We start from the raw sequence: 26,067 nt of genomic DNA on the forward strand, positions 1-26,067 counted from the left end.
AGAGATATGAACAGTCTCTGATTTGTAAGCAATGACCTCAAATGTCCGAGTTTCCCAGAAGAGGAAACATCCTCTCCATTTTAACCCTTTCAAGACTATCAAGATCTTAAATAAATCAAAGAATTGTGGAGACTGGAAATCTAAAATAAAAATGGAAATTACTGGCAAAATTCAGCAGGTCTGGCAGCATCTGTGGGAAGAAAGCAGAGTCAACATTTCAAGACTGGCGACTGTTCATCAGAACTCTTTATTCCTATAATATGGTGACCAAAACTACATGGGAGCATTCCATTTGTGGTCAAACCTGCATTTTACACACTTTCAGCATAACCTCCTTGATCCTCAGGGATTCTGTGTCTCAACTAATAACGGCAAGCATCCCACATGTCTCTAACCAACTTCTCTACCTGCCCTGCTACCTTCAAGAATCTGTGGATATGCTCACCAAGTTCTCTCCTAATCTTCAGGGCTTTCCAGGGTCCTACATTCATATTGTTAACTCTCCCCAAGTGCATTACCTCACTTTTCTGGTTGAATTCCATTTGCTATTGCTCTTCTCAGCTGACCAGTTCACTGGTATTCTCCTACACTTTACAGCTGTCATCCTCATTCTTTACCACCCGGACAAGTTTGTGTCATTTACAAACTTTTTAATCATACACCCCTACATTTAAGACCAAATAATTAACATGTAACACAAACAACAAAGGTCCCAATACTTAATCTTGCAAAATCCTATGAGAAGCAGACTTCCATTCATAGAACCATCCCTCTGTATCACCCTCTACTTTCTGCCTCTCAGCCAATTTTGTATCCAACATACCACTTTGTCTTGGATCCATGAGTTCATAATTCCTTGACCAGTCTGTCATAGGGAAAACTTATAAAAAGCCTAAATAAATTCAATATTGACTACATCAAATACACTATCCTCATTCATTCAGTTCCTTAAAAAAAATTAAATCAAATTTGTCAAACATGACCTTCTCCTTACAAACTCATGCTTACTATCCATGTCTCTCCAAGTACAGATATATTCTGTTCCTCAAAATTCTTTCGAATAACTTCCCCACCTGCAAGGTTAGACTGACTGACCAATAATTTCCTGGTTTATCCCGTCCACCCTTTTTTTTAAAATAATGAGATAACGTTAGCAGTGCTCCAGTCATAAAGTCATACAGCACGGAAACAGACCCTTTGGTCCAATCAATCAATGCGAAACATAATCCCAAACTAAATTAGTCCCAACTGCCTGCTCCTGGCCCAATTCCCTCCATGAACTTATTCAAATGTCTTATAAACATTGTAATTGTTCCCGCATCTACCACTTACTCAGGAAGTTAATTCTGCAAGTGAACCGCCCTATTGTCTTATTTAAATCTCTCCCCACTTACCTTAAAAATATGCCCCCTAGTCCTGTAATCCCCCAACCTAGGGAAAAGAAATTCACCATTAACTCTATCCATACCTCTCATCATTTTGTAAACTTCTATCAGGGCGCCTTTCAACCTCCTACACCACAGTGAAAGAAGTCCCAGCCTAACCAGCCTTCCTTTATAGCTCAAACCTTCTATACCTGGCAACATCCTGGAAAATCTCTTCTGAACCCTCTCCAGCTTGATTATATCAGTCCTATGACTGGGTGACCAGAACTGGACACAGTATTCCAGAAGAGGCCCGTACAACCTCAACATGATTTCCAAACTCCTATACTCAAAGGATTGAGCAATGAAGGCAAGTGTGCCAAACACATTTTTAACCACCCTGTCTATATGAGTTGCAAACTTCAAAGAATTTGTAAGTGTATCCCTAAGCCTCTCTGCTCTACAACACGAACCATGGCTTTACCATTAATTGTATAAGCCCTATCCTTGTTTGTTGTACCAAAAGGCAATAGTTCACATTCATCCAGATTGAACTCTATCTGCCATTTTTCAGCCAATTGCCCTTTTTGATCAAGATCCCCTTGCAATCCTAGAAAACCTTCTTCACAGTCTACTATAGCACCAATTTTGGTGTTGTCTACAAACTTACCAACCATGTTTTCTATATTCCCATCCAAATCATTTTTATAAATGACAAACAAAAGAGGACCCAGAACCAATCCCTGTGGAACAGCCCTGGTGACTGGCCTTGAGTTCGAAAAGCAACTATCCACCACCACTCTCCGTCTCCTGCCTTAAGCCAGTTATGTATCCAACTGGCAAACTCACCCTGAATCCCATGTGACCTAATTTTATTAATTAGTCTATCATGCAGAACCGTGTCAAAGGCTTTACTAAAATCCAAATGAACATCGTCCACTGCTCTGCCATCATCAATCATTTTGATAACTTCCTCAAAAATTTAATCAAGTTTGTGAGACACAATTTTCTTCACACAAAATCATGCTGACTATCCCTAATCAATTTTTGCCTCTATAAATGTCCATAAATCCTATCTTTTATAAACACCTCCAACAATTTATCTACAACCAAAGTCAGACTCACAGGTCTGTAGTTCCCTGGTTTCTTCTTATGACCTTTCTTAAACAAAGGCACAACATTAGTCACCCTTCGGTCATCAGGTATCTCATCCATAGTTATAGATTATGCAAATATTTCTGCAAGGGGTCTCGCAATTTCCTCCCTTACTTCTCACCCATCCTGGGATACATTAGATCAGATCCCGGAGATTTATCCACCTTTATGTTCCCTAAGACCTCCCAAACGTCCTCTTCTGTAATGTGAACTGTTTTTAAAACATCAAAGTGAATCTCTCTGCATTTTCTAGACTCCATTTCTTTTTCCACAGTAGATAACTGGTGCAACTTATTCATTTATTACCTCTCCCATCGCCTGGGGTTCAACACAAAGATGACCTCCTTGATCTTTAAGAGGCCCTACCTTCTCTCTAGTTATCCTTTGTAGAATCTCTTTGGATTATCCTTTTGTTTTGTAAATATGTTTATTAGCAAATTTTTTTAACTTTACAAATATATAAAATTATTGAAAAATACAATCAATACCAAATATTAGCATAACAAAAAAACATAAATTACAATACAACTACTGTCTACTAACTACTAACCTACCCTATAATTTAAAGCAAACCCTAATACTGTGCAAAGCAACTCCAATAAATAGGTAAATTAATAGATCAAAAAAGAAAGAAAAGCAAAATAAAAACAAAAAAAAAACCACAGCATACAGAACAGCTATGCTCGGCTCAAAGCTCCCAAACGGAGGAACGGGAGCATTGTATATATACCCGTATTAACTTAGTAGACCCCCTCCAGGGCCCAGGGCTCAACAAACCTAACCATCCTGGTTAAACAAATGCCCTAGTTAAGATAGCTGACAAATTTATAGCCAAATAATTCAAGAGAAAGTCAGGGAGCAGAAGTACAGTGAAACCAGTGGCTGGGTAAAAGAGCAGGCCAGAAGGTGAGAGCCCAGTGAGAATAGCAAGTGAGTAAATTAGCAGATTGGAGTAAGGGAGTTTGTGGTTCACAGTCAACCAACATCATGTAAATTGAAATCAGTGAAAAGTTGTATATGATTAGTTGGTGAGCATTTCTTTTTTCTCAAATCAAGGACATTCAAATTAAGAACTGTAAAATGTAAAATCTATTCACCATTAAATATAACTAAATTAATCAAAAATATTATTAGCACATAGAATGTCTTGATTATTAATTACGATTAATAGTTTAAACAAGGTACTAGAAGTTGAGAATAGAGCCTTTTGACACACATACATGCACACACACATACACACATAAATTATTTGATATTCAAAAATAGAGTGAAATTTAAAAATTTGCCTATGATACCAAACTTGGAAGAGTTGCAAATAGTAGGGGAGTTACAAAAATAGCAGCAAGTCTTAGGTAGAATGGGCAGATAAGTTATAAACAGAGTTTAATACTGAGAAGTGCAAGGAGATACATTGTAGGATATGGAGCGGTAAGTTTGACTTATTTTCAAAATTCTTAAGAGTATGCACTGACAAGGGAACTAGGGTTGGGGGGTAGGGGCGATTGTCCATAACCATAGTGCAAGAATAGATAGAAAACTATAATGAATTATGAGCTTCATAAACAAAGGCATTGGATACAAAAGCAGGGATTTTAGGCCACAACTATAGAATTGGTCACTATACTTTAGAAAGTAAAACGTCTCAAAAGGGTGAAGAGAAGAGTTACAAGAATTGTTCCAAATAAAGGAGCTTTTAGCTACAAGGTTAGGTTGGAGACCATATACCAAGATATAGGAGCAGAATTGGTTATCAGGCGGCAGCGGACTCGGCTGTGGCGGCGGGGGGGGGGGGGAGGACGATGGACAATAAAGAGGACAGGGTCACCCGTGGTAATCAACGAGAACTTGCTCTCAGAAAAATGCAAAAAAATCAAGTGAGCAAAGTAAACGGAAAAGAAAGGATGATGGTTTATCTGCTGCAGCCAGAAAGCAGAGGGATGCTGAAATAATGCAGCAGAAACAAAAAGCAAATAAAAATTCTGCAGGAGCTAATGCAGGAACTTCAAACTAACGCGCCCACATCACTGGCACTCTACCTACCTTTCCTGGATGGGTGCATCTAACGAGCAACGCGGCTTTGTCTTCAAATATTGAACATATTTAAAACATTGGGTTCCGATACTTCAGAAAATTGCATTGTTGTACCTTTCTGTGGGATTATGCCTTTTTTTAATGCAAAGGAACGTGTCTTGCTTGTAGAATTGGTACTGATGCAGAATTGGTACTCGTGCTGTAAAGGTGCATTTTTGCATGAGCATAATTTGAGAGGTATTTCCAGTTTAAGCAGAAAATATGCTTGCATTTGGATTTGTGACCAGCCTTGTATTTTTGTATCAACGCTAACCTTTTAAATTCTGTTTTAATAAAGACAGCATTTAAGTTGAAAAAAAATATAGGAGCAGAATTGGGCCATTTTGCCCATCAAGTCCATGATTTGATCATGACTAATATGTTTCTCAAACCCATTCTTCTGCCTTTTCCCCATAACCCTTGATCCTCTTATAATCAAGACCTATCTATCTCTGCCTTAAATACAACATTAAATAAGTGTATGTTAAATAAATGACTTGGCCTCCAAAGCCTTCTGCATCAATGAGTTCCACAGATTAACCACCCTCTGGCTGAAGGAATTCCTCCTTATCTCAGTTCTAAAGGCTAAGCCCATTTACACCCAGACAGTGCCCTCTGATCCTCCTGCGAATGAAAACATCTTTTCAAGTCCTCTCTATCCAGGTGCCTCAATATTATGTTAGATCCAATCAGATCCACTGCATCTTTCTAAACTCCATCAAATACAAACCCAGAGTTCTCAACCATTTCTCATATGAAAAGTCCTTCAACCCCTTCAGGATTATTCTTGTAAAACTCCTCTGGACTCTTTCCAATTCCAACACATCCTTTCTTAGATATGGGACCCACAACTGCTCACAATATTCCAAAAGCAGGCTAAACAGAGCCTTATACAGCCTCAGAAGTACATTTCTGCTGTTGTATTCTAGCCTTCTTAAAAAGAATGCTAACATAGCATTTGCCTTCCTACCTGCATGTTAATCTTAAGAGCATTCTGAACTAAGACTCTGAAGTCCCTTTGTGTTTCAGATTTCCAAAACCTTTCTCCATTTTGAAAACAGTTCAAGCCTCTATTCTTCCTACCAAAATGCATAACCTCACACTTTGCCACATTCTGTTCCACCTGCCACTTCTTTGCACACTCTCCTAGCTTGTCCAAGTCCTTCTGAAGCCTCCTCATTTACACCTTACTCTCCATGTATCTTTGTTCATCTGCAAACCTAGCAACAATGCTCTCAGTTTCTTCATCCAAATCATTAATGTTTAATGTGAATACTTGTGGTCCCAACATTAATTCTTGTGGACATCCACTAGTCACTGGCTGCCATCCTGAAAAAGACTCTTCTATGCCCACTCTCCGCCTTCTTCCAGTTAGCCAATCCTCTATCCATGCCAGTACCTTGCCCCTAACAACATAGTCTCTTACCTTATTTATCAGCCTTCTATGCGGCACCTTGTCAAAGACCTTCTGGAAATCCAAATAGATTACATCCACTAGGCTCTCCTTTGTCTAACTTGCTCATTACCTGCTCTCCTTCAAGCAAAGGAGACTGAGGGGAGATCTGAAAGAGTTTGGATATGCTGGACAAGTTGATAGTGCAAGGACTCGGCACACAGATTTTGGGCTTTGAACAAAAGATGCAGAGGGAATGTGAGAAAACATTTTCACACAAAGGATAATGACCCAGAACTCGCTGCACACAAGGATAGTTGAAGGAAGGAAGATTAATGATTTCAAAAGGAAATCAAATAGACACTTGAAGAAAATAACATTGCCAGGCTAATTGACTGGATTGTCTCCAGAGAGACATCATTGTCCTGTTCAGCTGAAAAGCCTCTTTTTCTGCTGTAAGTGATTGTAAGACCCCAGAGACATTAAATTTATTAATAGCTTGGAATTACAGATTTTTAGATTACAGAAAAGCCAAGTATTAAGAGGTGGGTAAAGAATTTGAGGCCAAGGACATCCAGGATTTTATTGAATAGTGGAACAGAGTTGATGGGCTATTGGGCAATTCCTGCTCCTGTTTCTTCTGCCAAACAGCCTCAGCATTTCAGTGGTCCATTACTATATCAGTCCAAAGACTATATTCACTGTTGCCTTCATTTTGTACACATCTTTTCAAGGTCTTCATATCAAGAGTTTATCATCTAATAACAGCATATTAGTACAGAAATGAATAGCCACACTATTAAAAAATTCATTATAAGAGCTTTAAGTTTTCTACACACATATATAATGTTTAGCATTCAGCAAAAAATGTATCACCCATTACAACCCTAAGTTATACTAGATGAATTTACACAAGTGTTTCTGGGTGTTCCTACATTGTGCTTTATCATTGCCTCCAACTGACGTGAAGATAGTCTTCTGCCATTTCTACTCCAGCACAGTAGATAGCTTAGTCCTAGAGAGGTCTGGCATATTCAAGTACTCATGCGTTTGGGCAGGATCCACCAATATCACTGTGGCTTCATGCATAAGTTGTGTCACTTCAAAGGCATCATGAATTTAGCATCAATACCAAAGGCTTCAGAAAGCCATTCCTTGAACTTTTCAAAGCCAACTCACCATTCCCTGCTTATTTGGAGTGACTGGACGTAACAGATTCAGCTGACAGGGCTCATTTGCATACCCAATAAACACAGTGATTTAAGATTTACTTAAAGGTCAGCTTGCACCTGTTAAATCCATTAGATGGCATAATGTGTCTGGCATTCCATGTTTGCATTTCTAAATGGAGAAAACTACATGGACAGAGCACCTTAATCTGCATATAGAAGTGTATAGCCTCTGGGAACACATGCTGCTGCCCAAGCATCTGCCACCAAGGTTCAGTATCTGCACAAAACACAGCAGCCGATGGGGAGTGGGCACAGGTCTCGTCATCTCCATTTCCCCAGGCTTCAGTGATGTTTGTGTAAAGTATTTTATGAATAAAGTATATTTTTGAAATAAAAAAAGGTTCTCCCAGGCTTCAGTGATGTTTGTGTAAAGTATTTTATGAATAAAGTATATTTTTGAAATAAAAAAAAGGTTCTCCCAGGCTTCAGTGATGTTTGTGTAAAGTATTTTATGAATAAAATATATTTTTGAAATAAAAAAAGGTTCTCCCAGGCTTCAGTGATGTTTGCGTAAAGTATTTTATGAATAAAGTATATATTTGAAATAAAAAAAAATCTCCATTCACTGTTCACACACATCTATGCCATGTTCACCCATCTACTGCCACCCATTCTAACCACATGTCAATGTCAGTATGTGTGTGCTGGTGGAGGATGCACTAGGCTGATGTGATGTTTTATCGTCAGATGACAACCCCTCCTCTGTTGTCTTATATGATCCTGGATACATCAATCTCTCATCAGCTTTTGTCCTGTGGGAGAGACAAGAGTGATGTTAACAAGCTGCACTTGGAACCAACGCCTATTGTCTCTCATTGATCTGGAGATTTTGTGTTCAGTTAGGCCCACAAGGGCACCACAGTTAGTACTCATCAGAAAGTTTGCTGCTAACAGCAATTGTGTTATTCACTCTTCATGAACACCGCACTCACTTCATCTGCAGTGACAGGCTTTCCTGCTGCCTCCTCTTTCATCAGCACTAGTCCATATATAAATGTCACACCACCTCCAATTCTGCTCTACTCCATTGCATCCTGAAATGCTTCTCTTGGAAACACATACTATTTTTGTCTCATTGCCCAGCCATGCTGGTCAGTCTGTGCCACTTTGCATATCCAGCAATGTACCATAATTGTCCTGCTGAAAGCCACCATTTATGACCAGCAGTGCTGATATCAACTTTGGACCTCCATTGTGAGTCAACTCTGCATCTCACTGCAGATCTTGGTCCCTGGTCACTCCCAAAACTGAATCAATTACTTTGCCTTATATCTCACATATGCCATTTAGGACATAAAATCATGCTATTTGCTATTAAGAATGCCATTCACCTTTCCAAGCCATACTACATTTTTCAGCCCCTTTCAGCATTATACCCATATTCATATTATCATTTTATAGCTGCTGACTTCCTCAGCTACCTCCAGCTACATCTTTCTGATGAAACATGCTGACTGTTTCCACTTGTCCACAGAAGCATGCAACTTCAGAGCAGGAGTAGGCTACTAGATCATGGCTGGACTAACTGTGGTAGTGACTGCACATTCTTGTCTTCCCCCTATAACCCTTGAGTCTCTTGTCTATCAAAAAGATATATAACTTTGCCTTGAATAATTAAAATGATTCAGCCTGCAATACTCTCTGGAAAGAGACACACATGCTAATGGTCCTCAGAAAAAAACCTCTCCTTAGCTTACTCTTTATCTTCTTAATCTGTTCCTCTTAGTTCTAGTCTCCCCCATAGAAGGAAAAATCCTCTGGTTTTCACCCTATCATATATTTCAAAAAGATCTCCTCTAGTTCTTCCAAACTCCAGTGGGTAAAAGCCCAAATTGTTCAACATTTCTTCATAAGATAAGCCCTTCAGTTCAGGAATGAGTCAAGTAAACTTCTCTGAAATCACTTCTTGCCCCTGCATACAACCTTATTTTGTGGCTCATACACCAGTATAGCCAAATCCCTTTGTACCACCATGTTCTGCAAGCTTTCTCAATTTAAATAATACTACTTTTCTATTATTACTATCAAAGTGAACAGGTTCATATTTTCCACACTATACTCCATTGATAAATGTTTGCCCACTTTACTAATATAACTAAAGTTTTTGCAGACCCTTTTCACACTGAGGATGTATTTCTTCCACTCGGGAGTTGTGAGTCCTGAAGTGTCTAAGTAGAAGACACACTGGTCCAGCACAATACATCCCCTATTTCCTTGATATTTGAAGGAGCACCTCCAGGGAGATGTCACTAAATTCTCCAGTCAGCTTTCTTCTAACTCAAGTAGTTCCCACTCAGCTTCCCTTCTAATAGTTACCAGGTATGTACGGCCTTAAATGAATATTGGTGACTGTCCTTTAAACAATGTCTCTTCCTTTGGCCCATCTGAATTTTCTTACCCATAATAGATTATTGGTCAAATTGCCAAATATGAATTAGCTGCAAATGTAATAAAGCAGAGAATGTCCTGCCATCGAACCACGTGATCACATGACTTGGCTGTTCCCCTAGTGTCGGGACTTCCTCTGAGAATTGGAACTCATTGGAAAGAACGCAGAAACGATTTATAAGAATGGATCCAAGAATGAGAGATTTCAGTTATGAGGGTAGATTGAGGACTTGCCATTGTTCTCCTGGGAGAGAAGGCTAAAAGGAGATTGGATAGAGATTTTCAAAATAACGAGCAGGCTGGATAAAGTAGGTAGAGATAAGCTATTCCGGCTTTTAAAAGGAAGAATGTGGCAGCATAGATTTAAAGTGGTTTATAAAATGAGCGAATGTGTTATGAAAAAACCTTTCTCACTCAATAAGTCAGGGTATGGAATTAATTGCCGAGGAATGTCGGTGGAGGCAGGTTCGATTGCGACACTCAAGGGGGCATCAGACAAATATTTGCATCGAAAATAATATACATGAATTAATCATGCTTATTCGAAGAGCCCGTACTGACATGTCAAGAAGTATAACCCCCTTCCGCGCCTTAACACTTCTGTAATTCTGTGAATTGGGACTGATCAATACGTCCAAACCAAGCGAGGGCTGGCGAGTAAATTTGCTGCCACAGGTAGAAAAAAATAAAAATTGAATAGAGAGGAAATTCTACACGGTGCAAAGCAGGTGAATAATTCGATATCCCCAATTTTATTACCATCATTCAAAGTTAAAATTACCTCCAGTAAATCTTCCACTACTGACCCACATGGTGTTAAACAAATTAGAGCTAATAACTTGGGGGCAGTAGTCACATCTTAATGTGCACACTCCAGAGTTTCCAACACAAACAGGCGAACAGACCAATGATTGAGGTTCGAACACCAAATCACAAGACGTGTTCTCCACAGCATGATTATAAATGAAATTAACCCCATGTATATTTGGAGCCGGACGGTTGTCGAGTTTTGTTTTACTGCTCAACTCGAAGGGACACGTTGTGTCAGATCAGCGCCCAAATGCATCCGCTTCGCGTACCTGAGTCTGAGAAAATAACCCCTGTTGCCTGGTATGGGTGTTTTATTCAGCCTCAGTATCATTGGGGAGGAATGGAACTCCGCCCAGATCAGTGACACTTGCTGCAAATTGTGTATCATAAGGTGAAGGGAAATGGAAAGGTTGTACTCGCCTGTGATTTCCCCCATCCAATTGTTCAATATCCAGGTTAAAATATGAGGAAGTCATTTTTTTAGAAATTGAATCACAAGTTTAAGAAACGAAACATATGAAGGAAAAATTAAGTCTGGAAATTAAGCAGCGTAGTACACCCAGCAACCACGAGTTTAGTCCGTGCATTGTCTGGCAAATATATTTTCTCGGTGACTGAAACTGAGGAGCAAAACTTAAAGTTACATTTACATAAAGCATCCATCGGGTTCTCTATGGAAGTGTGACTTGGGGGCATGAGTTCCAGGAGATTTGATACCTGCAGCATTAAGTTTCCAAGTGACATTTCAACACTGATTGTTGTTTTGAGTGAGCTCAAGACGAGAATATGGATAGTCTGCGTAGGGAGGCTCGGTAATGTGGTTCGGACCCGACATGCTGATAATTAAACATGTCGTAAAACAAAATATGCACTCCCTGAGAGAGGATCTGTGTTATAAAACTGGCCTCGAATGGGGATACCGGAGAACAAAATGCGCCTTCTTCAGGGCACATACAAAATGATGACAAATTCCGAATGATGGAGCTCCTGTGTGATTCTTACCTTTGATCAAATTCTGAGTCCTGCGCTCTATTTCTCGATTAAATTGCAGGGCGGTGGGTTCGTTTCTTTCAATGTGCTATCCCGTCTCACTCTAGAAGGCAAGCTATCGACCATACGGAACTCAAACTCACACTTGCAGAGGTTTTCGGAAGAGCAAAAACTCAAGCAAATGTAACAAAGCCGCCCCCTCAAGTCAGCTGCAAGTGATATGAACAGCGAACTCGCAGACAACAGGAAACAGAACGGGACACGCTGGGATTCATTGAACAACAACTCTTTGTCCGGATTCTGATAGAATGGCAGAGAGGGGAGGATCCTGTTCCAGCCCACGGGTCTAAGAAAAGGGAAAGTGAACCATTTCCTCCTGAAGTGGAGCCGGTGACGCGAGACGCTGGCCCCTTCCCAGCCTGGGCACGGTGACCTGGGAACCGGCAGCATTGAAGCAATAGAGAGAGAGAGGAGGCAGCAAATCAGAAATTACTTCAGTTTCAACCCTGACGCCTTTTCAAAGACAACAACCCTTTATAATCTCGACCTACATTTGTAACTCGGATAAAATCAAAATACGGCGGATGCGGGAGATCTGAAATAAAATCAGAAAGTGCTGAATAAACTTAGCAGATATGGCAGCATCAGTGGATAGAGAAACAGAAAGTGTTGTGTCCAAATACTCTTCAGAACCGTAACTCGGAGTTGGCTGCAGAACACAACGGAGGTTTCGAAGCTAACCGTTGAGACAACTGTGGAAATTTGTTACAAATCCAAGGCACTATTGTACAAATTTAATTACCATTCCTCTTTTTCGAGGTTTTCCCTCCCCAAAACCCACTGAAGAAGTATGTTTTAGATTAGATTGCTTAGTGTGGAAACAGGCCCTTCGGCCCAACAAGTCCACACTGACCCGCCGAAGCGCGAACCATTGCCCTACATTTATCACTTCACCTAACACTACGGGCAATTTAACTTGGCCAATTCACCTAACCTGCACGTTTTTGGACTGTGGGAGGAAACCGGAGCACCCGGAGAATGTGCAAACTCCACACAGAGAGTCACCTGAGACGGGAATTGAACCCAGGTCTCTAGCGCTGTGAAGGAGCAGTGCTAACCACTGTGCCACCGTGCCGCCCAACAACCGTTGCTCTCCTTTGTCAGTTCAGATGTGATTAATACAACTTTTGGACTATAACTGAGATCAACGGCGGATGCTGTTTCTTCCTTTCATCATACTCATAGAATCGTAAAGTCCGACAGCACGGAGACAGGCCCTTTGGCCCAGACTGGTTCACGTCGACCAAAATGTCCATCCACTCTAACCCCATTTTCCTGCACTTGGCCCATATCCTTCTTAACCTTTCCTATCCAGTATTTGTATAAATGCCTTTTAAATGGTGATAAGGTACCTGCTTCAACCACTTCCGCTGGCAGCTCATTCCATACCCGTACCACCTTCTGTGTAACAACGTTGCAGGATGTTGCCAGAGTTGGAGGATTTAAGCTACAGAGTGAGGTTGAATGGGTCAGGGTTGTTTTCCCTGGAGCGTCAGAGGCTGAGGAGTGACCTTATAGAGGTTTATAAATTCATGAGGGACATAGATAGGGTAAATAGACAAAGTCTTTTCCCTGGGGTGGAGGGCGGGGTCTAGAGCTAGAGGGTTTAGGGTGAGAGGGGAAAAATTTAAAAGGGACCTATGGGGCAACTATGTCATGCAGGGGGCTGGTGCATGTATGGGATGAGCTGCCAGAAGAAATGTGGAGGCTGGTACAATTACAACATTTAAAAGGCATCTGGATGGGTATATTAACAGGAAGTGTTCAGACCAATATGGGCCAAGTGCTGGCAAATGGGACTAGATTAGGTTAGGATATCTGGTCAGCATGGACGAGTTGGACCGAAGGGTTTGTTTCCGTGCTGTACATCTTTATATGACTCTATTCTTTCCCCTCTAACCTTAAACTGATACCCTTTAGCCCTTGATTCCCCAACCCTGACAAAAAAACTGAGTGCATGCCTCTCATGATCTAAGATCCCCCCTTAGTCTCCTAGGCTCTAAAGAAAAAAAATCCTAGCTTGTCCAACCTCTCCATATAACTAAGACCCTTTAGTCCTAGCAACATCCTCATAAATTTCTTCACACTCTTTCCAGTTTAATAACATCCTTCCTATAGCAAGATGACCAAAACTGAACACAATACTTCAAGTGTGGCCTCACCAACATCCTGTATAACTGCAACATTACTTCCCAACTTCTGTACTCAATGCCCTGACTGATGAAGGCCAGTGTGCCGAAAGCCTTCTTCACTGCCCTGTCTATCTGTGACTCCACTTTCAGAGAACCATGTGCCTGAACTCCAAGATCCCTCTGTTCTACTACACTCCTTAAGGCCATACCATTCACGAAGAAACTCCCTTCTTTATTTGACTTCCAAAATGCAAGACCTCACATTTATCTATATTAAACTTCACTTGCCATTTCGCAGCCCACTTCCCCAGCTGATTAAGCTGCTGCTGCAATTTATGATAACCTTCCTCACTGTCCACGATATCACATATTTCGTGTCATCTGCAAACTTATTAATCATGCCTTGTACACTCTCATCCAAATCATTAATATAGATAACAAACAGCAATGGGCCCCTGACAAGCCCCCTTCCACTATTACCCTTTGCTTCCTACCATCATATCCAATTTGCCAGCTTGCCCTGGATTCCACACAATTTAACCTTCCAGAGCAGCCGACCATGTGGAACCTTATCAAAGGCCTTTCTGAAATCCATATAGACTATGTCTACTATCCTACCCTCGTCAACCTTTCTGGTCATTTCAATCAAAGAATTCTGACAAATTTGTGAGGCATGATCTTCCATGCACAAAGCAATGCTGACTATTCCTAATCAAACCCTGTCTTTCCAAATGCATGTATATCTTATTCTGCAGAATCTTCTCAAGTAACTTACCTACCACAGATGTTAACCTTATTGGTCTATAATTCCCAGGTTTTTCTTTGCAGCCCTTCTTGAATATTGTCACAACATTCGCTACTCTCCAGTCCTTCAAGACCTCACCCGTGGCTAATGATGATGCAAAAATATCAGCCAGGGCTCCTGCAATTTCTTCTCTAGCCTCTTGCAGTGTTTTTGGATATATCTGGTCAGACCGTGAGATTTATCCACCTTCATACATTCTAATATATCCAATACCTCCTCTGCTGTGATATGGTCTGTCCTCAAGATATGGCCAATAACTTCCCCAAGTCCCCAAGTCTTCATGTCTTTCTCCACAGTAACACAAGAATTTTTAACTACATCAGTCTGAGGGAGACTGTCAATTTTAGGTAAACAATGTGTCCATCGAGGCCCAGAGTTCAAAGTACCCCATACAGTAAACACTAGTTGTATAAATCAAATCTCAAAATGACTCCCCCATTACACCTCCATTCATTTCCGTTCCCCAGGTCTGCTAACTCTAAGTGCTATTGTGTATTTAACATCACCCAACGTCTACTAAAAACTAAACACAGAAATAGCTGGAAACATTTAGCAAGCATTTCAACATCTTCCTGATTCAATATTGAGTTCGATTCAGACTAAAAACTTTTTCTTCTTTTTTGAACAGATGCTATTTATGGTTCGACTTTTCCCTATTTACACCCGTTCTAGAGTATTGAAGTCACAACGTTTGTTTTAAACCTGACAATGTATTATCTGTTGTTACTTTATAAATGTTGTTTAGTCTCTCATGACCTTCCAGCTATCATAAAATCCCTTTTACCCCCTTAGTCCCTTGCCCCTGCAACATTTCCTGCGTATGTACTTGCTTGAAACATCTTATATCTTTAACCATTCCCAGACCTTTTCATTGGCATGAAACATTAACTATCTATAAATGCTGCCAGACCGACTAATCATTTATAGAACTTTCTTCTTAAATTTCACATTTTCACCATTCACAGTATTTTGTTTTTGTCCTGTAAAAACATCATTCACACATGTACCTGTAGTATTGCAGCAAGTGAGGATCCTGGGTTATTTCATAATTAGAGCACCACCCAAAAGATCAAAACGAATGTAAAGCCTAAATTGTGTTTATATTTGGGTGCCTTACTTTAAGGAGAATGTCAAAGTCATGAACAGGATATAAATGAATTCATAAAGATGACGCCATGATGGAAATTGACACCAGACTTTACCACAAGAACAAAATGGGCTAAGAAGGGAAATAGTATACACGTTCAAAGTTAGCGAGAGGTTCTGGTCAGCTGTGGATTAAGTAGGATAACAGGAGGTTAATTTAAGAACATAAAAATAGCAGCAGGCCAATCAGCCTTTCAATCTTGCCCCACCATTCTACAAAATCATTGCCCTAAGCCTCGACTCCCTTTTCAGGTCAGCTCCTCATAGCCCTTCACTCCTTGATATTTCTAAGAATATAAATATTTTCAGTGACCTCACCATCACAATTCTCTGGTGTAGAGAATTTCAGACAGTCACTACCAACTAAAAAATTCCTTTGCACTTCAGTTTTAAATGAGTGTTCCCTTAATCTATAAATATGTCTCCTAGTTCGAGATTCCACACTAGTGGAAGTATCTTCTCAACATCTCCCTTATTAAGACCACATCAGAATCTCGTATGACACAATAAGATATGGTGGGCGGCACGGTGGCACAGTGGTTAGCACTGCTGCCTCACAGCGCCAGAGACCCGGGTTCAATTCCCGCCTCAGGCGACTGACTGTGTGGAGTTTGCACGTTCTCCCCGTGTCTGCGTGGGTTTCCTCCGGGTGCTTCGGTTTCCTCCCACAGTCCAAAGATATGCAGGGTCAGGTGAATTGGCCATACTGAATTGCCCGTAGTGTTAGGTAAGGGGTAAATGTAGGGGTATGGGTGGGTTTCGCTTCGGCGGGTCGGTATGGACTTGTTGGGCCGAAGGGCCTGTTTCCACATGTAATGTAATCTAATCTAATCTAATCTAAAAGATTACCATCAATTGAATTTTCATAACCTATGAGTCAAAGTTCCTTGAGCAGCCAAGACTTGCTGCAGATGTGGTCACTGTGGATCACACAGGTATCCAGCAGCTCCCACATATTACGGCTGAAGCATGTTGTCTGCCCAGTCATCTCTATTCAATTTAGTTATTTAATTCATATCTTAAATATTTTAAAAGAGGATTTCCTCATTTAAACAACTTGGCCAATCAAAAGGGACATTGGAAGGAATACTCACCACATCTACCTTTTTTTTTCCAATGAAGTCTTGCTTCAGCTCTGACAGGTGGAAATAGGTTGAAAGGGCTCTCTGCCTCTGGTTTTATCTACCATCTCAGTGCTTATGTAGGTGTGCTCTCCCAGTCTGTTTCACAGTGATGCTGACCTATTGTACACTCCATCCAGTCTGGTGAAGCATGGGGAGCAAATTTTGGTGTAGACCAATTGGGCCTAATAGTCTGTTTCATTGAAGTTCTCTGTACGTAAATTATTATAAAACTATAGCTGGTATGTGGTGCTTGATGTGTATTGCCAATTTTCTGATTGGAAATGACATACTTTGCACCTGCTCTTCTGTCCTCAGAGTGTTGCAGAGAGTGACCAAATCTGTTGCAGAATAGTAATTGAGTCTCAATACCACTTTCTTTCAGACATTCTGCACTGCTGTCTGGGAATGTTAAACAAGATGACTCAATTCACCAAATGCTAAAGCTGCACTTTTAGAGTATCATTCTTCTTGTGTCTGTGCAACACCTGGCAACAGTTTGCAATTTTAAAGAACTTACATAAATGCAAGTTATTGCTGATATTCTCTTATTTATTCTATTGACACCATGGATTGATCAGAAAATAATCTTTTTCTGGAAATATAATTTGTCCTAGAAAAAAAAATTCTTTCAGTGGCTGCAGTAGTGCTTGGTAGCTCAGTAAGTTCACTTAATTCAGAGCAACATGTATAATGCTTGCTTTGCTTGTTGAGGGAAAAAGGAACACAGGGGCCCAAGAGATCAAGTCAATCTATAGTCCCGGAGAATCAGTTGCATGATTTAAGATTGTACAATGGAGTAATGTAAAACAGCTGGACCAAATAATTTATTAGAACAAGCTGTTGTTCACTATTTAGAAACACAGAACTGCAGATCCCAAGGGTTTTGCCTGTTGTAAAGCATTTAAGCTCACAATGTCTCCAATCCCCAATCTAACATTTTGAAGTGACTGTTGAGTTACAGCTGAGCAAATAGCAGATCAGTGACCCACGAACAGTTTCATCAAGACATATGGCAACTTTCAACAAAACTAAAGATAATAAAAGTCTAAATACAGGAAGGATTTGAAGAGTTTGTGGGCATTGTTTTTAACTGTAAAAAAGTTACATTTGTCTTCACTAATCTTTTTCTCTTTACATTACTACAGAAGCTTTTACAGTCAGTTTGTATGTTCTCCACAAGCTTATGCTCATGCTCTATTTTCCCCCTTTCAATCAATCCCTTTGTTCTCCTTTGCTGAAATCTAACCTGCTTCCAGTGCTCAGTTCTGCTGCTTATTTTCACTAATTTGTATGCCCCTTCCTTGGATCTAATACTATCACTACTTTTCTTTGCTGCCATGGTTGGGCCACCTTTCCCATTTTGTTTTTCTGCCAGTCAGGGATGAACAATTGTTGCAGGTTCTCCATGCACTCATCAAATGTTGCAATTGCCTATCCACCATCACTCCTTTAAGTAACATTCTCTAACTTATCATAGCCAGCTCACAACTCATAGTACTGTAGTTTCCTTTATTTAGATTCGGGGCCTAGCTTCAGAATCAACTACATCCCTCTCCATCTTACTGGGAAATTCAGTCATATTATGTTCACTCTTCCCTAAGGGCCCTCACATCGCTAGCTTGCTGACTATTCCTTTCTCATTACACAATACCCAATTTAGGATGGCTTGCTCCTCAACATATTGATCCAGAAAACGACAAAGAATTCCTTCTCTGTGGTATTGTTACTGACTTGATTTGCCCAACCTATATGCAGGTTAAAGTCACTCATAATTACAACTGCACCTTTATTTCTTACATCTCTAATTTCCTGATTACTGCCTTCCACAACATTACCATTACAGTTTTGGGATCTATATACAATCCCTACTATCATTTTGTGTATGTCAGTGTTTCTAAGCTTCACACATGCAGATGTACTGGCACTGATAATCCCTGGACAGCAGGAGGCTTCGAGGGCCATGTTCCTCAGGCGTTGTTGAAATCAGTGCTTCAAGGTAGCAAACATTTTTTTAAAGAAAACTACAGGAATGGCTTTATCACAAAGTGATATGAAATATAAAAACCAACAGATGATGAAGGGCCATATAGAGTTATAAAGAATGTACAGCACAGAAACGGACTCTTCAGTCCAACACATACATGCTGACTGGATATTCTAAATTAATCTAGTCCCATATGTCAGCATTTGGCTCATATCCCTATAATCTTTTTATTCATGTACCCATCCAGATGCCTTTTAAATGTTCTGATTGTATTTCTTCCACCACCTGCTCTGATAGTTCATTCCACACATGCATGACCCTCTGCATGTAAAAGCTGCATTCAGGTCCCTTTTAAATCTTTCCTCTCTCAAACCTATGCCCTCTAGTTTAGACTCCCCAACATTGGGGAAAAGACCTTTGCTATTCAACCTAACCACGCCCTATTTGATTTTATAAACCTGTTTTAGGTCACCCCTCAGCCTCCAACATTCCAGGGAAACAATCCCCAGCCTCATCAGCACCTCTCTGCAGCTCATACCCTCCAATTCTAGCAACATCATTGTAAATCTACTTTAAATGGGGTGAGGTAGTTCCTTTGTTGTTTGTTGACAAGATCGAAACCATGTGATTAATTAAGTTCATTTATATTTGACTTTTCTGATTTGTATTTGACTTTTCTGTAGCAATATCTCTCTGCATATAAACTCAGTACTTAACCGCTTTACAAAAAAGAAAAATGAAATCAATAATTAACTGGGAAAGATTAGTTTTTGATCATTATGGCAGAAATGTCAATATCATTCTTATCCACTGAAGGAGCCTATTCCAAGACTTCAGCATGGAACCCAGGCTGACACTGAGGAATAGGTATACTTTTTACAGTTGTTGTCTTTAGGATGAGGCATTAAACTGAAGCTTCGTCTGCCATCTCAGGCAAATGTAATATTAATGAAACTGATGCTGTACTTGGAAAGCTTTAAAAAGCTATTTATGCATTTTGGCTCATCTATCAAGAGAAAGCATAAGCGAATCAAATATTCTGCTCAACGGTGCTTTGGGAATAAAGGACTATCACAAGCTGTGTTTCCCAGCAAAAAATACCAGATGTTTTGTGTTTAAATGTTGCTTTGACATTATTTGTTTTCAACTATTTTGAAAACAATGTTTTTGTTAAAATTCTTGCTCTTTGAAGGAAAGATACTGGTATTGCAGAAGGAGACATCTTTCATTCTGACAACTAGGTGTCAGCAACTAGCATCCTCTGATCAGGTTCAACATAGGGTTAGATACAGAATAGTGTTTTAGAGCACTCCCAGGCCAAGTGCAGTACAGGTTAGATACAGAGTAAAACTTGCTCTACACTTAGGTTTTTAATGTACTGACACTGATCATCCTGGGACAGCAGGAGGCTTTGAGGGCCAGGTTCCTTGGGACATTGCTGATATCAGTACTTCAAGTTGATAATCTTTTTTTTAAAGAAAACTTCTGGAATGTTAGGCTTTATGACAAAGTGATATGAAATTTAAAAACCAACAGATAATGAAGGGCCATATAGAGTCATAGAGATGTGCAGCACTGAAACAGACCATTCAGTCCAACTCCTCCATGCCAACCAGAATATCTAAATTCATCTAATCCTATTGGCCAGCATTTGGTCCATAACCCTCCAAACCTTTGCTATTCATATACCCATTTCTAAATGCTATAATTGTACTGGCCTGCACCATTTCCACTGGCAGTTCATTCCATCGACGCACTACCCTCTATATGAAAAAGTTACCTCTCAGGTCCCTTTTAAATCTTTCCCCTCTCACCATAATCCTATGCCCTCTAGTTTTGAACACTCCTACCCTGGGGAAAAGATCTTGACTATTCACCTTATCCGTGCCCCTCATGATTTTATAAACTTCTATAAGGTCACCCCTCAGCCTCCAACATTCCAGAGAAAATAGCCCCTACCTCTTCAGCCTCTCCCTGTAGCTCAAACCATCTCATCCTGGCAACATTCTTCTAAATCTTTGCCGAACCTTTTCAAGTTTAACAACATCTTTCTGATAGCAAGGAGACCAGAATTGAATGCAGTATTCAAAAAGTGTCTGAACTGATGCAACATGACCTCCCAACTCCTAAACTCAAGGCACTGACCAATAAAGGTAAGCATACCAAAAGTGTTCGTCACTACCCTGTCTACCTGCAACTCCATTTTCAAGGAACTATGAACCTGAATTGCAAGGTCCCTTTGTTCAGGAACACTCCCCAAGACTCTACCTGATTTGCCCCACCAAAATGTAACATTTCACATTTATCTATTTGCCACTCCTCAGCCCATCTTCAAATTTACTACACCACCAATTTTGATGTCATCTACAAATTTACTAACCATAACTCCTATATTCACATTCAAATCATTTATATAAACGACTAAAAGCAGTGCATCCACCATCAATCCCTGTGACACACCAACTGGTCACAGGCCTACAGTCCAAAAAGCAACCCTCTACCACTACCATCTGTCTCCGACCATCTAGCCAATTTTGTATCCAAATGGATAATTCTAACCTTGTTAACCAGTCCACCATGCAGAACCTCGTCAAATGCCTTGCTGAAGTACATGCAGACAACGTCCACTGTTCTGCCTTCATCAATCTTCTCTGTTACTTCAAAAAATTCAATCAAGTTAGCGAGACATGATTTCCTTTGCACAAAACCATGCTGACTATCCCTAATTAGTCCTTGCCTTTCCAAATATATGTAAATCCTGTTCCTCAGAATCCCGTCCAACAACTTGCCCGCCACTGATGTCAGGCTCAACAGTCTTTAGTTCTCTGACTTTTCCTTACCACCTTTCTGAAATGATGGAACCACATTAGCCAACCTCGAGTCTTCCAGCACTTCACTTGTGGCTATCAATGATATAAATACCTCAGTAAGGGGCCCACCAATCACTTCCGTAGCTTCCCACAAAGTTCTAGGGTACACCTGATCTGGTCCTGTGGATTTATCCACTTTTATATGTTTAAGATGTCCAGCAGTACCTCCCCTGTAATATGTACACTTTTCAAGTTACCACCAGAATAAAACTTTAGAGAAAATACATCACAAAAGGGAGGATATTGAGGCTTTAGTAAGGATATGACACAGGTTCATCTGAATGCCACCTTTTAAAATTATATTTTAAAGAAAGATGAATGAAAAATCATTATTTTTCTTTGAAAAATGTAGGTTATGGAGCACAATCATAAACATGTTTCCAATTATGAAAGAATGGAACAGGATAGATAGAATCAAGCTGTATACAACTGCTGAGGGTTCAAGCATGAGAAACTATATTATGTATGGTACAAAATATAAAAGACTCAGGCACAGGGCAGGATATAATTTTTCACACAGAGCTCTGAACCTGTTCACACAAAACTTTCAAGGAGGGGAGTCAATTGATGAATGAAACCCTGGCTAATTTTCTGATGAACTCTTTGTATATTCCCTCCTCCCCAGGTTACTTGCCAGAAAGTTATCCATGGGTTAGTAACATTGTAATTTACAGCCATGAATTTGGCACAGTTTTGCTGCACTCCCTCTTTTTTGCATTTCTAATCTTTCATTGCTTTCCTCTCCCACTGACAATTTCTGTAAAATCGAGATAAGCAGCTATTTATGCTGAAATCACTCAGAGGCTAGAATTTCAACATTCATCCTCACCCACTTCCATGGAAAATTGTAACTTGTTCTTAAAAATAATGTATTGAATCAGTGAAGGAGTGGAATACGTGAAGGCAGAGTTTGGAGAAAGGGAGTGTAGTTCTACAATAAGTTATAGAGAAGGACAGATTAGGAGTTTAAAAAGCAAGTTTGAGAATTTTAAATTTGTGGCAGGCACTATGGTCAACCAGGGCAGGAGTGATACACAAGAAGAATTTAACAGCTGTGCTACCATAAAGTTCTTGGTATTCCCCAGCAGAAGCCAGGTATGCCTGTGACCTGCAAAATGTGGTTTTCAGGTTTGGCTTGGAGCCATGAATCCACTATTATTTCCAAAGAATTTGAGCTGGGGAAAAAAAAGAATGCCTTCAATAAAGATGCAGAGGTGCTGATGTTGGACTGGGGTGGAAAAAGTCAAAAATCACACCAGGTTATAGTCCAACAAGTTTATTTGAAACTACAAGCTTTCAGAGCCTCTGTTCCTTCCTCAGGAGGTAGAATACATTGGATACAGAATTTATAAGTAAAAGATCAAAGGGTCATACAACTTATACAAACACCTGTAGTGTGACATGAACCCAAGATTCCATTTGAGACCATCCTCATGGGTACCGAACATGGCTATTAGCCTCTGTCCGGCAGCTCTGAGTTATTGCATATTCTGAAGTCCGCCTTGGAGGCTGGTTACCCGAAGATCTGAGACTGAATGTCCGTGACCGCTGAAGTGTTCCCTCACTGGGAGGGAACATCCCTATCAGGTAACTGTTGCGCGATGTCCATTCATCCATTGTTGTGGCAGCTGTTTGGTTTCCCCAACATACCAGGCCTCAGAGCATCCTTGCTTGCAGTGGATGAGATAGATAACTTTGGCCAAGTCATGAGTGCTTGCCATGCACATGGTGTCCCCACATGTAATGGTAGTATCCATATCTATGCTTTGATAAGTCTTGCACTGGTTTTCATGACAAGATTGTATGGTGTTGTGGTCGATGTTGTCCTGAAGGCTGGATAGTTTGCTGTGAATAATGGTCTGTTTAAGGTTTGGCGATTACTTGAAGATGAGAAGTGGAGGTATAGGGATCTTGGCGAGGTGCTCATCGTCATCGATATAATGTATTGCAGGCTGTAAAGAACATGGCGTAGTCCCTCTGCTCCTAAGAAGTACTGGACATCAAAGGGTATCCTTTTGGTGGTATCTTCTGTTTGTCTTCTGCGGAGATCATTACAGTTTTATGCTGTGGCACATCAGAATTGGCAATCAATGAGATGAGCATCATATCTCGTCCTAACGACGGCATCCTTCAACACCTTCAGGTGCCCCCTTCCAGTGGGGGAACATTTCCAAGGCTGAATATCTTTGAATGCTGAACTTTGGGTAAACGTCCTCCAAGGTGGACTTTGGGACACACAACTGTTTTTTTAATATCAAAAATAAACTTTATTCATAAAATTATTTGGATCTCTTTACAATTGGTCATGCCATTCTTGTGCACACATTACATTACTTTACATACAAACACCAAAATTTATTTTTCCTATATACAAGTCTGTATATTTACTATCCAGCTCTTCTGCTAAGGTGTCAGCGGAGCCCAAATGACTGGGTGGGCCCCCTGTTTTTCTTAGGCAGGAGATGTTACACGTGGTCTTTCCCCACCGCGCCTTGGCGGCAGCTGCCCCAAGCTTCAGCACGTCCCTCAACACGTAGTCCTGGACCTTGGAATGTGCCAGTCAGGGTCAACTCCTTCAGCTGGAAGATCAACAGGTTTCGGACCGCCTAGAGAGTTGATGATCCTCCAGGCACAGTTGATGTTCGTCGCGGTGTGCGTCCCGGGGAACAGGCCGTAGAGCACGGAGTCCCTCGTCACAGCGCTGCTCGGGATGAACCTCGACAAACACCACTGCATTCCTCTCCAGACTTCCTCTGCATAGGCACATTCCAGAAGGAGGTGTGTGAAAGTCTCGTCCACACCCGCAGCCGCTTCGAGGGCAGCGTGCGGTGCGGCTGAGAGTCCGGGTGTGCATAAAGGATCTCACAGGCAGAGCCCTTCTCATCACCAGCCATGCCATGTCTTGGTGCTTGTTGGAAAGTTCTGGCGATGAGGCATTCTGCCAAATGGCTTTGACAGTCTGCTCAGGGAACCACTCGATAGGATCCGCCCTCTCCTTTTCCCGAAGGGTCTCAAGGATACTATGTGCCGACCACTTCCTGATCGACTTGTGGTCAAAAGTGTTTTTCTTCATAAACTTCTCCACAAAGGACAGGTGATACGGAACGGTCCAACTACTCGGAGCGTTCCGCGGCAGCGAGGCCAGGCCCATCATTCGCAACAACAGGGACAGGTAGAACCTCAGTACGTGGTGTTTGCGTACTAGGGATCCACGCACAGCTTGATGTAGCCACACACAAAGATGGCCATCAGGGTGAGGGTGGCATTAGGTGTGTTTTTTCCCCCGTTGCCCAGATCTTTATACATCAAGTCCCTTCGGACCCGGTCCATCTTTGATCTCCATATAAAATGGAAGATGGTCCGGGTGACTGCAGCGGCACAGGTTCTGGGAATAGGCCAGACCTGTGCCACGTATAACAGCAATGACAGTGCCTCACACCTGATGACCAGGTTTTTTCCCGCGATGGAGAGCAACCGTAGCTTTCATCTGCCCAGTTTCTGCCTCACTTTGCTGATACGCTCCTATCTTTTCCCTCGTTGGATCTGACCGAGAGCGTTCGGGACACAAACAGGTAATCTATCCTTGAGCGGATAGACCCGTCAGCCCGTGACCAGGTGTACGTTGCGCTCCGCCTGCAGGGGTGCTGAAGACGTTGTGCAGCTTGGCATCTTTTACAATGTACATCAGGGCTCTGGACGTGACGTCCAGTTTACTGTTCCCCCCGCCATATCGTCCATCTGTATGATACAGTTGAAGTCTCCGGCCGGAATGACCGGCCTGGATGTAGCCAGCAACAGTGGAAGCTGCTGCAGAACGGCCAACCGTTCGCTCTTACCCACTGGGGCGTACACATTAATCAGTCTCAGGGGAGCATTCCTGTACATGACGTCGGTGACGAGGAGGCACCCGCCCACCACCTCCTTAACCTCAGAGATGGTGAAGTTGCCTCCTCGCAACAGGATACCCAGGCCGGAGGCGCGACTATCGTTGACCCCGACCAAACTGACGGCCCATGGGCCCACAAGCTCGACCATCTCCTGTAGCTGCTGAGGTGCGGAGTCCCACACTCCTGCAGAAACAGGACGTCGGCTTTAACATTGGCCAGGAAGGCCATCGTAGAAACACATCGCGTAGCCGATTTGATGCTACGCACGTTGATGCTGGCAATTCTTATCCCCATTTGAACAGTTTACGAGGTTACAAGTGTCCTCGTGGTGACGGCAAACTGCTGAACCTTCCCAGGGCTGAGGTAGCTGTCCGGCTCCACGCTGGAGCCATTTCCCCGCTCTGGTGTCTTCGGGTCGGGCCCAGAGTCCGCATAGTCCAGTTCTCCATCTGACAGCAGGGCTGTCACAGGACCGCTGCTCCCAGTTACCTGGAGCTGTGGGCCGGTGGGTACCTCTTGGTTCTCACCGGGTGGGGGGAGGCCTTTACCCATCCCCTCAGAGGGATTGTCTTTTCCTGCTTGGGCGGTGCTGCCCTCCTTTTTCCCTGCGGCGCTCTGTCTCTTCCTCTGGTGACGACCCTCCTTGTGCCCATCCTC

General features: G+C 41.6%; 1 protein-coding gene and 1 pseudogene across 3 annotated transcripts in view; one reads left to right on the forward strand and one right to left on the reverse strand.

Annotated features, from left to right (window-relative positions):
• The window catches only part of LOC122560664 (ankyrin repeat and fibronectin type-III domain-containing protein 1-like), a 931,085-nt gene that overhangs the window by 900,942 nt on the left and 4,076 nt on the right, over nucleotides 1-26,067 (reverse strand). For 2 of the 3 annotated variants that reach the window (XM_087997829.1, XM_087997834.1), the window contains exon 1: nucleotides 11,415-11,871. The exons of the other annotated variant lie outside the window; for it this stretch is intronic. The gene's annotated coding sequence lies outside the window, so the exon portion shown is untranslated. Of the gene's footprint in view, nucleotides 1-11,414; nucleotides 11,872-26,067 lie in introns of those variants that run through there. 3 annotated transcript variants of the gene reach the window in all.
• On the forward strand, nucleotides 4,319-4,910 carry LOC148146601 (small EDRK-rich factor 2 pseudogene; annotated as a pseudogene).

The sequence above is a fragment of the Chiloscyllium plagiosum genome, unplaced genomic scaffold (genome assembly GCF_037043375.1).
Source record: "Chiloscyllium plagiosum isolate Xiang-an unplaced genomic scaffold, Cpla_swu_hap1 HiC_scaffold_20, whole genome shotgun sequence".
NCBI lineage: Eukaryota > Metazoa > Chordata > Chondrichthyes > Orectolobiformes > Hemiscylliidae > Chiloscyllium > Chiloscyllium plagiosum.